This window comes from Schistocerca nitens, chromosome 2 (genome assembly GCF_023898315.1).
Source record: "Schistocerca nitens isolate TAMUIC-IGC-003100 chromosome 2, iqSchNite1.1, whole genome shotgun sequence".
Lineage (NCBI taxonomy): Eukaryota > Metazoa > Arthropoda > Insecta > Orthoptera > Acrididae > Schistocerca > Schistocerca nitens.
The window spans coordinates 300,025,060-300,041,287 of record NC_064615.1 but is presented as its reverse complement, the minus strand read 5'-3'; the positions used below and the strand labels follow the sequence as shown (position 1 = coordinate 300,041,287).

General features: G+C 43.5%; 1 protein-coding gene across 2 annotated transcripts in view; it reads right to left on the bottom strand.

The window, feature by feature from the left end:
- LOC126236048 (phosphatidylcholine:ceramide cholinephosphotransferase 2-like) overlaps window positions 1-16,228 on the bottom strand; it is a 321,725-nt gene that overhangs the window by 117,988 nt on the left and 187,509 nt on the right. The window lies entirely within an intron of this gene.

The following is a 16,228-nucleotide window of genomic DNA, read 5'->3' as shown; positions in this document are numbered from 1 at the left end:
GTATTCAACAATATGTGCTTATGTGCTGAACTATATTACTGTAGACGAACGTGACAAGTGGAACTCCAACATAGAACCGTTTCGTTCTTTTATCACATTTAATAACCGTTAGAGCAAGCTGAACAAGCCAGCGTGCTAAAGCGTTAAGGAGCCTCAGCTGCTATTTGTAACGGGATCAAATGTGGGCTGAATTTAGTACCGTCATGATACAGACGTCGCTGGACAGTTGTCCGACAATGCGAAGTGAAGGTTATTATTTGTCGCGGGTTAATTGCTACACTCCTTCCAGCATTCGCTTTAAATAAGACCACAGACGGTAATTTGAACAATGATCGTCTCGAATATGCATACGCTGCTAAGACTCAAGGACGCGGGAGGATAAGCGCAAATCGAACTCACCGTGTTGTAAACATGATAACGCTTGTTGCATTGCACGAATCGCTAAGAATTTTTGGACTTTCACAATCTTGGTGCAGCTGACGAGCAGCACTGTGGTAACGCTCACGTCTTTTGCTGCTAGTTGCTGACGTCGGAACCACGTGATCGGAACTTAAGAATGAGCTTTGTGATTGGCTATTGGGGCTAGGTAGCTTCTAGCTCATAAAATGAGTACGACAGAATACCGAAGTGTGCGGACAAGAACTTCTTACGAACTCATCAGTTATCTCGCCGCTTAAACCCAGTAATTCTAAACGCCGTGTGGGAAAATGAAAACGAATGTCACGTATCCACGATATTTCACGGAAGATGCAGATTATGTTTGCAGGATTACTAACAATTAAAACCTTTGAAATGTTTTAACTTACACATATTACCGAAAAATTAAATACCGACATCTGTAGGTACAGAATACCAGTTCTCACAGATCGGTTAACATGATATCCACGGTCAGACTTACCGTGCATCTGAAGATGGTTGTATAACGGAAACCGGTTACCAAATAAAATAAATCCCGATTTACACCGTTTAGAGATCAGTCGCTATGTACCTTGGACACTATCTCCATATTTCTCATCGATAAAGATGAATCGGGTAAGAGGACAACATTACGTTACTACCACGCAATAAACTCGGCTTCCAAAGAAATTTTAATATTGGCTCAATTGGTGGGTATTTCCTTGGAATTTTTCGGAGACATTAATTCTTGGAAGAGTTCCCGCATTAAGAACGCATTCCTTAAAATCCTATTTATGGAACCACACGTTGTGTCACTGTTGGATTAGGGTTGCCGTATGTAACTGGGACCCCGTCGAGGCCCTGTTGAGACGGGGGTGCTGCAATGAAGTAAAAAATTTATTTAATATAATTACTTTTTATTTAGAACACAATTACAAGGAACTTGTTGCAGCAAGAGTGTGTGGAACACCATATTTTTTGGAAGATTTCATCTTTTCTAGCACATCTTTTTTCCCTTTTACGTATTTACAAATCTGATGCCTCACATCTGCCTTACCTCCGTGAGTTACTGATGTGAAACAGCTACGAATCCCACGGAACGCTTCATGATCCGTGCGTCCTTCCTCGACAAAAGAGGACTCTTTTGTGTAATCATCCGAAAAGGGAGACACTTTCTTTCCACCCTTTGGCATTTTCGTAAGCTATGATACGGTAAGTTTATTAGATGGTGAACAGTCGACAATAACGCCTTTCTCATCGAAGTACACGGCACCATACACTTCATGCCCTATACATCCGCAATAAACACTTCAAACATTACTAACTTGCACTCGTTATTCATATTACGTTTAAAAAGAATCGTCTTATCAGATCTTTATTCAAATGGGAACTGCCCGATTCTGGCGCTGCTTAAATAGTTCCAGCCCCGTACTGCTGGAGAAGTCTAGCATTTTCTCAAATGATGGCGCTAGATCTAGAAGGTGCTTGCATCATCGATACAGGATATGCAACAAGCAACGCAATCTGTGACACGACCTTGTCAACATGAACTTGTTGATATAAATAAAACCGAGACCGCATTTACATTTTGCGGTAACAGATGGCGTTCCTTCGGTACTTCAGCCAAGCTCGTAACAGTATTTTGCAAAATCTGGACAAAATTGGGTCTTGTCGCGATGTCGGGGCAAGAAGACCCATAACGGTGACAGTCCCGATATATCGGGACGCACAGCAACCCTATGTTAGACACATGCTGCGCATGTTATTCCGCACAGCTGACATTTTCTCAAGAAATACTGAGCGCACCAAGCAAGAACAGATTCTGTCTCTAGTCGCAAGATTAGAGGAAACAATTATTTACAAAGCAATGCGCTGTTCAATCGAACCTGAGCGTCGACTACGGCTCACCCTGTAGGAGCGCCGAAACGGGAGACTGCATCCACCACAATTACTTACGAACTGCGCGCCGGTTCGCTCGCTTGGTCACATTCCCACATACTAATGCAGACTCGTGATCGCAGCATTGTGTGCAAAGTAGCGGGCAGATAACGCGAGACAGAGAGGAGGGAATGTTTGTCATGTGACACGAAGTGGTTTTGTTTTTCCTCTGCTGCCACAAAGCCACCTCCAACACCTTACTCATGCAGTCTTAGCATCCACACAGTGTCGTTAGCAGCTGTATTAACCTGGCGTCGTCACAGTACACAGAAAGAGCATCATTTACAACTTCAGCGATTTATTTTAACCACCACTACCGACGTACTTAGGCTCAGATACTCAGTTTCTAATTGCATCTCAGGCAAGTTACTGTAGTTTCACAAACTGCAATCCCGAATGTTTCAGAATGTACATACTTTAAACTTATCTTAAAATAATCCAAATCGCGGTCAATTTTATTTGGAAACCAGTTTCGATTGAAGAACCATTTTCAAACCAGTTTAATATTAACAGTAAGACTGTAGTGTCGCACATATGCCGTCTATGTAGAGGGGATGGGGCAAGAATGTTGTTTGTCATGCACGTCTACTTGTTACAAACCCCTCCTATGCAAGTACGGCGCGGAGGAGGACGCTAACCACATCTACAGCTGTCTCCTACGATTACAAGAAACATCGTTTACTGCAGCGTCTAATTAAGTGTGGCGAGACTTCCTTATTAAACAGAGTTGTAAAACTACCGTACGCTACGGTAGTAGTAGTTTTCCTAGTAACTTTGGTCAGGCAACGTCGTAACCGCATTACCTGTACGTTGGGCGTGTTGCATACCTATCTGCGTTACTTCATAACAACTGCTTTTTTTTTTTAAGTATGCGATCAGTGCCTTAATAGACCCGGAAGTGGCGAACCATCCACAAATCGAGGGAGGATATGTAAGGGAACAGGTAACCCTTGGAACATTTTTGTTCTACATAGTTGACTTCCTGTCTGTAACTTAAGAATAAACAGTATTTATAGCAAAACTGAAATAATCGATGTTTAGTTCAGGTTTTATTCGAAAATTGTTGATTCGTAATGTGAAACAGATGGATGTAGTAGTAAAAAATAAAGAAAACGATACACGTTGCTTTGGTTGTATGAAAGCGCAGAAGTTATGCAGTCAACTAATTTTCATTACCTATAAAATGAAACATTCTGTAAGGATACGAGACACACAACGGACTAAGAGTGAATGGCGTGCTGTTCTAATTATGAAAAAAAAGAGAAGTCATCAGCTCCCACTTTCCTTCTTTCACATTCATTTATGTTCTTTACCCTACCGGTTCTACCAATGCTACCATAATCCTACCACTTACAATGTCATTTGTGTAGTGTACCAAAACTACCGAACCGTAGTTTTGCTAGAGCGCACCCTTACTAGTGACTGACGTGGCAATATCGATCACTTTTTAGCTTTCGTCAAATAATGATACAATTTCTGTTTTTCTTTTTTTTTCTGGGTTTGAAAAATTCCAATTACTCATCTTCAAGCAGAAGTGTAGACTCTAATCTCCCTCATTGTCAAAACAGCATTGACCGCTTGATGCTGCTCGCTGTCTGAAGCCAAATCAGACTGGATCAAAATATTTTATAGAAACCTCAAACACACTATCAATCTGAACCGGGCGTCCAGATGCCAGAAACATTTTCGAGGAATATAATAGTTAAACTATGCGGTGTCACATTAAGAATGTCTCGTCACTGTAGAGGTAGATGCGAAACTACACTGAAGAGCCAAAGAAACTGGTACACCTGCCTAATATCGTGTAGGGCCCCCGTGAATACGACACGACACGACGTGGCAAGGACTCGACTAATGTCTGAAGTAGTGCTGGAATCTTGCAGGGCTGTCCATAAGAGCACGAGGGGGTGGAGATCTCTTCTGAACAGCACGTTGCAAGGCACCCCAGTTATGCTCAATAATGTTCATATCTGGAGAGTTTGGTGGCCAGTGGAAGTGTTTAAGCTCAGAAGAGTGTTCCTGGAGCCACTCTGTAGCAATTCTGAGCGTGTGGGGTGTCGCATTGCCCAGCTGGAATTGTTCAAGTCCGTCGGAATGCACAATGGACGTGAATGGACGCAGGTGACCAGACAGGATGCTTACGTACGTGTCACTTTTCAGAGTCTTAAATAGACGTATGAGGGGTTCCATATCACTCCCACTGCACACACCCCACACCGTTACAGACCCTCCACCAGTTTGAACAGTCCCCAGCTGACTTGCAGGGTCCATGGTTTCGTGAGGTTGTCTCCATACCCGTACACGTCCATCCGTTCGATACAATTTGAAACGAGAGTCGCCCTACCAGGCAATACGTTTCCAGTCACCAACAGTCCAGTGCCATTGTTGACAATCCCAGGCGGGGCGTAAAGCTTTGCGTCGTGCAGTCATAAAGGCTCCGAAAGCCCATATCGATGATGTTTCGTTGAATGGGTCGCACGCTGGCACTTGTTGATGACCCAGCATTGAAATTGCACCAATTTGCGGAAGGGTTGCATTTCTGTCACGTTGAACGATTCTCTTCAGTCGTCGTGATACCGTTCTTGAAGGATCTTTTTCCGGCCGCATCGATGTCGCAGATTGGATGTTTTACCGGATTCCTGATATTCACAGTATACCCGTGAAATGGTCGTAAGGGAAAATCCCCACTTCATCGCTACCTCGGAGATGCTGTATCCGAACGCTCGTGCACCGACTGTAACGTGACGTTCAAACTCACTTAAATCTCGATAACATGCCATTGTAGCAGCAGTAACCAACGTAACAACTGCGCCAGAAACTTGTCTTATATAGCCTTTGCCGGCCACAGCGCCGTATTCTGCCTGTTTACATATCTCTGTATTTGAATACGCATGCCTATACCTGTTTCTTTGGCGCTTCAGTGTATTTACCTACCGTTGTGTTCAGTACGGATGACACAGAGCTAACACAAGTATTGCGTTAAAAAGACGATAGTATTTTCTGAATAGGGAAACACTATCGCCATGTGTGGAACATATATCGGCGTTGCCATTTACCGTGGGAATGAATACCTGGTGCGTGTGACCTGAGGCAGACAGCTATTACACTGGAGACGCCGCAAACACAAACACAAACACAAACTCTCTCTCTGTCTCTCTCTCTTTCTCCCCCTCCCGCGCAAAACATATAACGCACCCGTCTTCTCATTGGTACACCACCCTACGTCCCTGTACAGTCTAATTAAAATTACTTGTTAGCTGACGTCTCTCAAATGGTACTGCAACACTGCCGCAACAATGTCAGCGTTCCTTAGGTGCTACCAGCCCGGAAAAGATGAACTCACTTTTGCCCGCTGGATCATGCGACAGTTACAACGGACCGAGGGCTGGATCCTGCGGTCTAGTTAAGTGCGCTTTATCCGTGTACGTCAGCCACCGCGAAGTACTCTATAGTTATGACTCCGCAAGTGAAGTGAAGCTTTGTCGTGGCACAATGGCAACGGTGTACAGTTTGCCTTGGTATCGGGCTTTGACTGGTAGAAAAAGTATCAAGGCCTGATGTTTCAGCTAAAAAACAATTTCTTGTTTCTTATATTACTTTACGTGAAAGACGCAAAGATTCTCCTTCTCTCCCTCAAAAACACGTCACACAACACCAGGGAAGTACACGCGAGACATATTACTTGTTGTTGTTGTTGTGGTTTTAAGTCAGAAAACTGGTTTGATGCAGCTACTCTCTCCTGTGCAAGCCTCTTCATCTCCGAATAACTAAATAACTACTGCAACCTACATCCTTCGGAACTGCTTATTGTATTCATCTCTCTCTACGATTCCCCCCCCCCCCAATGTTTCCCTCCAGTACTAAATGGGTGACCTCTTAATGTCTCAGACTGTGTGCTACCAACCAATCCCTTTTTCTAGTCAGGTTGTGTCACAAATTTGCTTTCTCCCCAATTCTATATTGTATCTCCTCATTAGTTAAGTGGTCTATCCGTATATTCTTCAGCATTCTTCGCTCGCACAACATCTCAAAAGCTTGTATTCACTTTTTGTCTAAACTATTTATCGTCCATGTTTCACTTGCTTACATGGCTACACTCCATACAACAATTTTCAGAAAAGACTTCTTGACACTTAAATCTAAAATCGATGTTAACAAATTTCTCTTCTTCCTTGCCATAGCCGGTCTACATTTTATACCCTCGCTACTACGGTCATCATCAGCTATTTTGCTCCCCAAATAGCAAAACTCATCTACTACTTCCAGAATCTCATTTCCTAATCTAATTCCCTCAGCATCACCTCCTTTAATCCGTCTACAATCCATTATCCTCGTTTTGCTTTTGTTGATGTTCATCTTATATCCTCCTTTCAAGGCACTGTCCATGCCGTTCAACTGATCTTCCAAGTTCTCTGCTGTCTCTGACTGAATTACTGTGTCATCGGCAAACCTCAAAGTTTTTAATTCTTCTTCCTAGACCTCAATTCCCACTCCAAATTTTTCTTTTGTTTCCTTTACTGCTTGCTGAATGTAAAGATTGAATAACATCGTGGATAGGCTGCAACCCTGTCTCACCCCCTTCTCAACCACTGCTTCCCTTTCATGCCCCTAGACTGTTATAACTGCAATCTGGTTCCTGTACATTTTGTAAATAGCCTTTCGTGCCCTATATTTTACCCTTGGTACCCTCACATTTTCAAAGAGCGTTTTCCTGACATATTACTGTCATAAAATTAAAATGACGTTGTAAGGAGAAATCAGTCTAGCCAACGAAACAAGTTTCAGAAGTTCGATGAAATCACTGGCAGTGAACAACACCTCACTGACAACTGAAATCCTTATCAGAAACCACGCAGACGTTCGACCAACATATAATGCAGGTTCCTATTACTGTGGTCAGTAGTTGACAGAAAGCATGGGGCATGGGCTCCATCCGCTCACAAGAGAAGTAAAAGACGAGATCCACAAACTATCGTCCAACATTCCTTGGTATCTATCTGTTGCAGAATCTTGCGACATATTTTGAGCACAAACGTAATGAGGTGTCTCTGACTGAACTATCTGTTCCACGCCATTCAGGATGCATCCGGTATACATGGGTCATGCATTATCAATTTAAGTGTTTCTTACACGACATTATGAAAGCCATAGATAGTCGCAATAATAGCAGCAGCAGCAGTAGTAGTAGTACTAGAAGAAGAAGAGCAGTAATTGTTGATGCTGCTGCTGTTGTTTTATTCAGCCAGAGATGACGTTTATGAGGATGCTGAACAATATAAACTTAAGAAGTAGTCTGTGCAGACATCTCAGATTGTTTGCAGATGTGATGTAATTTACCGTCTAGCAAAGTTAGCAGAAGATCAAAAACAACTGCAAAATGATTTGGACAAAATATTTGTATGATGCGAAAAGTGGCAACTGTTCCTAAATAATGCAAAGTGTAAGATCTACATGAGTACTAAAAAGAATCCGTTGAATTTCGGTTAAACGATACATCGTACGAATCTTAACTAAATACCTGAGGATAACAATTACGAACAACTTTAATTGGAACGATCACGTAGATAATGTTGTGGATGGAAAGCGAACCAAAGACCGCATTTTATGCAACAAATCAATTAAGGAGACTGCCTGCATTACACTTGTCCGTCCTCTGCTAGAGTACTACTGTGCAGTAGAGGATCCTTACCAGACTGGATTGACAGATGACATCGAAAAAGTTCAAAGAAGTGCAGATCGCTTTGTATCATCGCTACGTAGAGGAGAGACTGCTACGAGTATGATATGTGGATTGGGGTGGTTATCATTAAAACAAGGGCGTTCTTAGTTGTGGCGAGATGTTTTCATGAAATTCTCTCTAACCTTCTCTCCCGAATTTTGTTGACGTCCACATATATAGGGAGGTATGATCATCGCAATACAAGAAGAGAAATCAGAGCTTGCACGGAAAGTTTTAAGGGTTCTTTTCTCCCTCGCACTGTTCCAGGGTGAAACGGTTGACAAATAAGAGTGTTGGTTCAAATGGCTCTGAGCACTATGGGACTTAACTTCTAAGGTCATCAGTCCCCTAGAACTTAGAACTAATTAAACCTAACTAGCCTAAGGACATCACACACATCCATGCCCGAGGCAGGATTCGAACCTGCGACTGTAGCGGTCGCGCGGTTCCAGACTGTAGCGCCTAGAACCGCTCGGCCACCCCGGCCAGGCGCTTAAGTGTGACTCGCAGAATAGTCATGTAAATGTAGATGTCTTAGTAATACAATTTAAGAAAAACACAAACAACGAAACTCATTTATACAGATCTAGTCTGACAAGAATGGGACGGGTGGTTGCCCGTGGCCTTATAGTAGGAACCATCCCGGCATTTATCTAAATCAGATCAAGGCAATCACGTAGCTGCAATAATTCTTCAATGCCAGAAATTATTTGACGCAGTAGCACACCAGTACTTCATTGCTAGGACATTGAGAAAACGCGAACAATCTATAAAGGAGATTGTCTACAGAACACTCGTGTGGCCGATCCTAGAATATTTCTGAAGTTTAAGAGACCCATGCCAAATACGACTGACGGGAGATATTGAATTTATACGAAGAAGGGCATCACGAATTGTTATAGGTTTGGTTGATTCACGGGAGGGCATTACACAGATGCTGGAAAAACCAGAGCTGGCAGATCCTTTACGGTAGGCGCTAAGTATAGGACGCCTGCTTAGAAAGTTTCAAAGAACCAATTTTACATGAGGAATACAAGAGCTTTTTACGTATCGCTCCCGTAGGAACCGCCAGAACACGATTAAATTAATCGCTTTTTAAGTAGTCGTTCTTTCCGCACTCCCCACGCCAGTCGGTAGGAATCTCTACAATGTCATTCAACGGGAACCACCGACTGTAATAGTGCGTAGCTGCAGATCAAAGGCTCTTGAGGCGTGCCCCTGCAATAGTTGATTACCGCCGAGATGAGAAAAATATTACTCGCCGAGTATAATTTGCCCCTCGACCTTGGAACCGACGCCATGGCGTCGAATGCGAACCTGTTGCTACTAGAGGCTGTTTGTCGAAAGTCGCTCTTTCCACACCTGGAATAGCCTACCGTCGCCGGATGGGACGGCTAATTAACTGTGCGCCGAGTTTTCGCCGCAGAAATTCTGCAGTGCCTGCGGTGAAAGCGAGTTTCTCCAGAGATTTGTCTCTGGCATTGCAGATGCAGCTGAGAACCGTAACGGCTCGGTAGGCGGATGAGTTGAATGCCAGTCCACTAACGAAGGCCTTCGAAGTCGCCGTAGCTATCAGTAGACTTCTTCCTGGCTACTGATATCACTTCGACTAGTGGCAGCATTGGAGAGTGCGCAGTCGCACCACGGCTGTGGTTTTAGTTTGATCACTAGATGTTGGCAGAAGTGTCAGAACCTTCTGTGGACGGCAGGGCGTAGCGAGGCGTTTCGGGAGCACTGACGTATGACGTCATCGTTACGCGACTGTTCCGCGCTTGGTTGTTTGGTGCAAATTAGCTATTACCACTCAGCTGAACTTACTGCGAACTAGGAACTTCACAAGTTTTACAGCATTTTCAGTTTACTGAAAGGTTTTTCAGCTTAGCAACGTTCCGCCGTTCCCATTTTATAGTTCAAATGGCTCTGAGCACTATGGGACTTGCCGGCCGTTGTGGCCGTGCGGTTCTAGGCGCTTCAGTCTGGAACCGCGTGACCGCTACGGTCGCAGGTTCGAATTCTGCCTCGGGCATGGTTGTGTGTGATGTCCTTAGGTTAGTTAGGTTTAAGTAGTTCTAAGTTCTAGGGGACTGGTGACCACAGATGTTAAGTCCCAGGATTTGAACCTGCGACCATAGCGGTCACGCGGTTCCACACTGAAGCGCCTAGAACCGCACGGCCACACCGGCCGGCTCCCATTTTATGAAGAATAAATACAAGTACTATGGCATCAGTTACATGCAGTAATTCTAATCTCATTACCTATGTATTTACTACAATCTCGCAAGTTGGTATATTGCATGCAGGATAGAGATGTCGGTTGTCGCATTATTTCCAATTTAAAAATCAGTACTTGCAAAATTCGAGGTAGTCATCATCTGTCATTCAAGTTTACATACTGTGTTCAGTACTGACAATTCGACAATCACAACACCCAAATCTACATATCTACTCTGCAATTTACAATGAAGTGCCTGGCAGAGGGTCCATCGAACCACCTTCAGACTATTCCTTTAAATTCACGTATCATAAACGTGAGACTCTCCTATATTTTGTGACATCACGAAACGAGCTCCCCTTCTTTGAACTTTTTCGATGTCCTCCGTCAATCCTATCTCATGCGGATCCCACACCGCACAGCAAAACTCCAAAAGAGGACTGACAAGCGCAGTGTAGGCAATCTCTTTAGTAGATAGGTTGCATTTTCTAAGAGTTCTGCCGATAAAATCGGAGTCTTTAGTTTGCTTTCCCCACAAAATTATCTGTTTGATCGTTCGAATTTAAGTTATTTGTAATTCTAACAGTTAAGTATTTAGTTGAACTGACACCCTTCAGAATTACGCGATTTATCGTGTAAGCTAAATTTAGCTGATTACTTTTAGTACTCATGTGGATAACTTCACACTTGTCATTATTTAGAGTCAATTGCCACTTTTCGCAGCTGGCCGGAGTGGCCGAGCGGTTCTATGCGCTACAGTCTGGAACCGCGCGACCACTACGGTCGCAGGTTCGAATCCTGCCTCGGGCGTGGATGCGTGTGATGTCCTTAGGTTAGTTAGGTTTAAGTAGTTCTAAGTTCTATGGGACTGATGACCTCACCAGTTTAGTCCCATAGTGCTCAGAGCCATTTGAACCACTTTTCGCACCGTACAGATATCTTGTCTAAATCATTTTACAATTGGTTTTGATCATCCAATGGCTTCACTAGACTGTAAATTGCAGCATCATCTGCAAACAATCTAAGAGACCTGGTCAGGTACTCCATAAATCGTTTATGTGGATTACGAAGAGCACAGAGTCTGTAAAAATTGCTTGATGGACGCTAAATATCACTTCTGTTTTACTTGATGGCTTTCCGTCGATTACCTACGTGACAGGAAATCAGGAACCCAGTCGCAAAGCTGAGACAGTACTCCGTAGGCACACAATTTGATTAAAGAAGGAACAACTGAGAAGTCATCTCGAGATGCAAGTCTTGCAAACTACTCTAGTAAATATTTTTAGGAGAAGGCGTATCGCTCGAGGCAAATTTTGCTGTAAATTTTATGTCTCCTTTCACAGAAGGCAGCACCTCGTAGCACGAAGTGGAAGCACAGCTGTCGCACTCAATAGTGGTCTCGCATAAATACACGTCCTTCTAAAATTCACACGCTGCACTTGCATATAAATAGTACAAGTTTAAGCACTATAAAGTCGACTTGAACTGTTTATTGACTTACGCAGATGCTTTTCAGAAGCCACAGAAGTCTGCGGACAATGCGTTTAAAACTTCTTACGATAGATTCTGCATTTACAGCAAACCTTCTAAAAAACAGCATTTCGCCTCACTGTGATATTCTTGATCGTACGGTCATATGAATTTACAGGCGTCTTATCGAGAAATTTTGAGTAAGAACAAATTGCATAACTAGTTAAGGACGGAAGCAAGGACTAGGGTAAGCTCATTTTATGGAAAAGCGACTTTTTGCAGTATATCATAAATTGATACAGCTTCCACCTTCATCCTCAGACGAATGTAGTGGTTAACATGTGCAATTTCGTTTCTGTTAGCTAGTCGTCTGCTTTGCATTTAATTCTGAATTTGTTGTAGTGAGACACACAGTGCACGGTGCTATCATATAAACACGTTATGTCACTGGGGAAAGATATATGGAAAAGGGTAGAGAAATCTTTGCTGTTTTTATAGATTTAGAAAAGGCTTTTGACAGAGTTCAGTGGAACAAGCTGATGGATATTTTGAAGAGGAAAGAAGTAGACTGGAAAGAGAAACGACTGATACAGAATCTATATTTACACCAGAAAGTAAGGATTAGGATTGGAAATGAAATGTCAGAAGGAAGCAGCATTGGACGAGGTTTTAGACAAGGTTGTTGCCTTTCCCCACTGTTGTTTAACGTATACATTGAAGAGATTATTGGGAAAAGCTTAGATGGGAAAAGTGGAATATGTATTGGTGGCAAGAGAATAGAATGTATAAGATTTGCTGATGACATGGTATTAGTGGCAGAAAGTGAGCGCACAGTGAATAACATGCTCAAAGATCTGAATGAAGCTTGTGTGGAAAATGGGATGCAAATAAACACAGCAAAAACAAAGAGTATGGTCATCAGTACAAGACGCAGACTGTCCAATATTAAAATAGGACAATCTACCATTAGCCAAGTAAGTGAATTTAAATATCTCGGAAGCACAATAATTGAAGACTTGAGATGTCACCAGGAGATGAAAACTCGAATTGCCATAGCGAAGGAGTCATTCAACAGAAAGAGGAGACTCCTACGAGGCAAATTTGATAAAGGACTAAGGAAAAGGCTTGGTACATGTTTTGTCTGGAGTGTGGCACTATATGGGCCAGAAACATGGACGCTGAGACGAGAGGATGAAAACAGGTTAGAAGCATTTGAGATGTGGATGTGGAGGAGAATGGAGAGAATAACCTGGATGGAAAGAGTGAGTAATGAAAAAGTATTGGAAAGGGTTAGTGAGAGAAGATGTCTGCTGAAGGTTGTAAGAGAAAGGAAAAAGAACTGGTTGGGACATTCATTGAGAAGGGAGTGCTTGCTAGTAGATTCTTTGGAAGGATTGGTTTGTGGGAGAAAACTGAGAGGGAGAAAGGAGATACAGGGTGATAGACGACAAAAAGGAAAGAGGAAATTATGTGGTCCTGAAGAGGATGGCAGAAGACCGGACAGCCTAGAGAAGTATCATGTGAAAACCTGCCTTTAGGCAGAACACATGATGATGATGAGGATGATGTCACTGGCTGCATTACAAAGCACAGAGTTATGAAGGGTGTTCGGAAATTCCTGTTACAAACTTTTAGGACTTGTAGAGGAGAGCGAGTACAAAATATTTTGAATAGGAACCCATGTCCGGAAACGTAGCGTTTCCGTGCTACAGCCGTTGGAAACGTTTTTCTAGGTGGGTATGCAACAGGGTAGTCATGGTGGGGAAGGGGAGGGGTGGTGGTTACGTCGGATCGCCTGACATCTTTGGCCTGGTTCGAGCCTCGTTCACTTGTCTGTGAGTGTTGCAGCAATATGGTTTGAGTGCACGTCTACAGAATACACCGACACGATCCTTCTGAACGGCGAACCTCACGGTAACGGAAGAGCTGCTCGAAGCCTTTATCCACAAAGGCCGACTGCATCGCACACCCTTTCCCCCCTTTTCGCCACATTTACACATTACCATGAGAGGGAATCTCCAAAATTTAATATGTTTTGTGCAGTTTCACAGGAAAAAGGGGTATTGTCCACTTTTCTTTGCCGAGAACACTGTTACAGGAAGTACGTACCTCGATATGCTTGAGACCGGCTCCATTTACCAACAGAATGGGGCACCGCCAAACTGGCATCTCGAAATGCGAGAATTTTTAAATCAAACGATTACTGAGCGATGGATCGGTCGCACTGGACCAAATGATTCAGCCTTACCTTACTGGCCTCCAACGTCAGTCGACGTGACTGTATGTGAGTATTTCTTGTGGGGATTTATAAAAGACTCTGTTTATGTGCACCGTAACCCACAACAACGAATGAACTGAGACATCGCATAGCAGCAGCTGTGGAAGCTGTAACTCAAAACACGCTCTGTGCATTGTGGGAAAAATTTGAATGCCGCAGCCGGCCGGTGTGGCCGTGCGGTTCTAGGCGCTTCAGTCTGGAACCGCGTGACCGCTACGGTCGCAGGTTCGAATCCTGCCTCGGGCATGGATGTGTGTGATGTCCTTAGGTTAGTTAGGTTTAAGTAGTTCTAAGTTCTAGGGGTCTGATGACCTCAGATGTTAAGTCCCATAGTGCTCAGAGCCATTTGAACATTTTTTTTTTTAATACCGCATCGACATATGCCGTGCATCTCAAAGGGCCCCTGAACACCTATGAAAAGGTATGGAAAAAATCTTTTTCAGTTTCCCGTTCATCGAAAAGAAACTTTATTAATTCCAGAAATACAGATGTGCGAAATCGGATGATTGTTTTTTATACACCCTGTGTTATCTACTCCACAAGTGCAAGAAATTTGTAACTAGAACTTACGAATCCTCTGTAAATACACATAGTATATCGCAAACGAGTAAAGAACCCGTCCAGATTGAGTACATATACGGCGTTTGGACGGTTTCTTCAGTCGTTTGACGAACTAACATGCAGAGGTTAGTGGATTAACATTTTCCTTCCTTCTGCGCTAATACTGGAACGTTGTACTTTAAACTCTTCAACTGTTCTAGGCACAACACAGAGACTAAGATGTATCAGAATTACTGGAATCGTGTCACAGCTGTTTCAACTACTGTATTTAATCGCGCGGAGCAGTATATTTGGCACCACGAAGCTGAGTTGATCCCTTTCCAGACATCGCTCACAACAGATCCGGGAATTCCGCATTAATAATCAGCAACACTAATGGCTATATCACGCAGGCGGCCAGGAGAAAGCAGTACAGCAGCGCTAATGCGACAGTAATGACAATGAGGCGCGCAACGGTGTTACAGCGGTCTGCGTTCGCACTTCCATAGCGACGTAGCTTAGCTGGGTGTGCTCACTAGCGACTAGCGGCCGTCACGAAAGTGGCGAAACAGGTTTTCCGGAGATGGAGATTTCTCCCCATTCTGATCTGGAGCCCCCTTCCGAGCTCCGTCCGTTGAACAGCTAGAGAGAGAATTTCGAACTGCCAGCTTACGTTGTACCACTTACAGAGCTAGGAATATCTCTAACTTGAGATAACTTTCTATGCATTAACGATATTAATATTTATTTTGACTCGACAAAAAGTCACAATCGGTCCTTGTAACAATAAACAGCGTGTTTCTGTGAACTTGTTAACCACCTTGATGATGGTATTGAATTCCTTTTTTTTTTCAGACGGACGTACGCTGGGATTTGATTCGAGAACAGTTCCCAATGAGTTCTGTTCCTTTTCATGCTTCATGTATTCTTTATAAGTTAGCATCTTGCCAGTAATTCTTCATTAGAGTGACGTTTCGATTACGGCGCCAGCGGTCGCCACTTTGAATTCCCGCCGTCTCCGGCGGCGGCAGTGACTGAGAGGGCGCTCGGGGATCGGCCGCGGTAGAGAGCCTACATAGAGGGAGAGAGTGGCCAATGGTGAATCATCGCCAACAGTTTTTCGTGTGTGTGCCATCGTGTTTGTGCTTCAGTGTTTTTCGCCGCCCACGCTCCATCGTTCACGTATCGTCTCCATCATCAGTGTCCGTGTTCAGTGCTAACAGTTTCTTTGGTTGTCTTCGCGTGTGAACGGCTTCGTGCTTTTCGTTACTGTGTCTACTGTTTTCTGTCCCCCACTATGTTCTGTATATTCTGTGTCTCCGTTGTTTTTCTTTTGTAAAACCTGTGGCTGAAGAGCAGCGTACTGTGCTGCTGCCAGCCCACCTTATATAAGGTGTTAAATAACAATAAAGGAAAAAAAAACAATGGTGATAGCATCGCTAATTGGCTGAGAGCCGAGGACGCCATGTTTTTACCAAACTGACGCTGACTTGGCACAATTATAAATAGATACTGTGTGTGATTCTGTACTACTGGTTCTCTTCAACGCTTCGAACGCCAATTCCATTGTACACTTATGTACACGTTGTAATACGGTAGGTATTGAAGGACTTTTGTATGTTCTCTGTCGGTTCTATTTAAGTAAATTACTTTACAGTCACTCTGTGCTACGGTC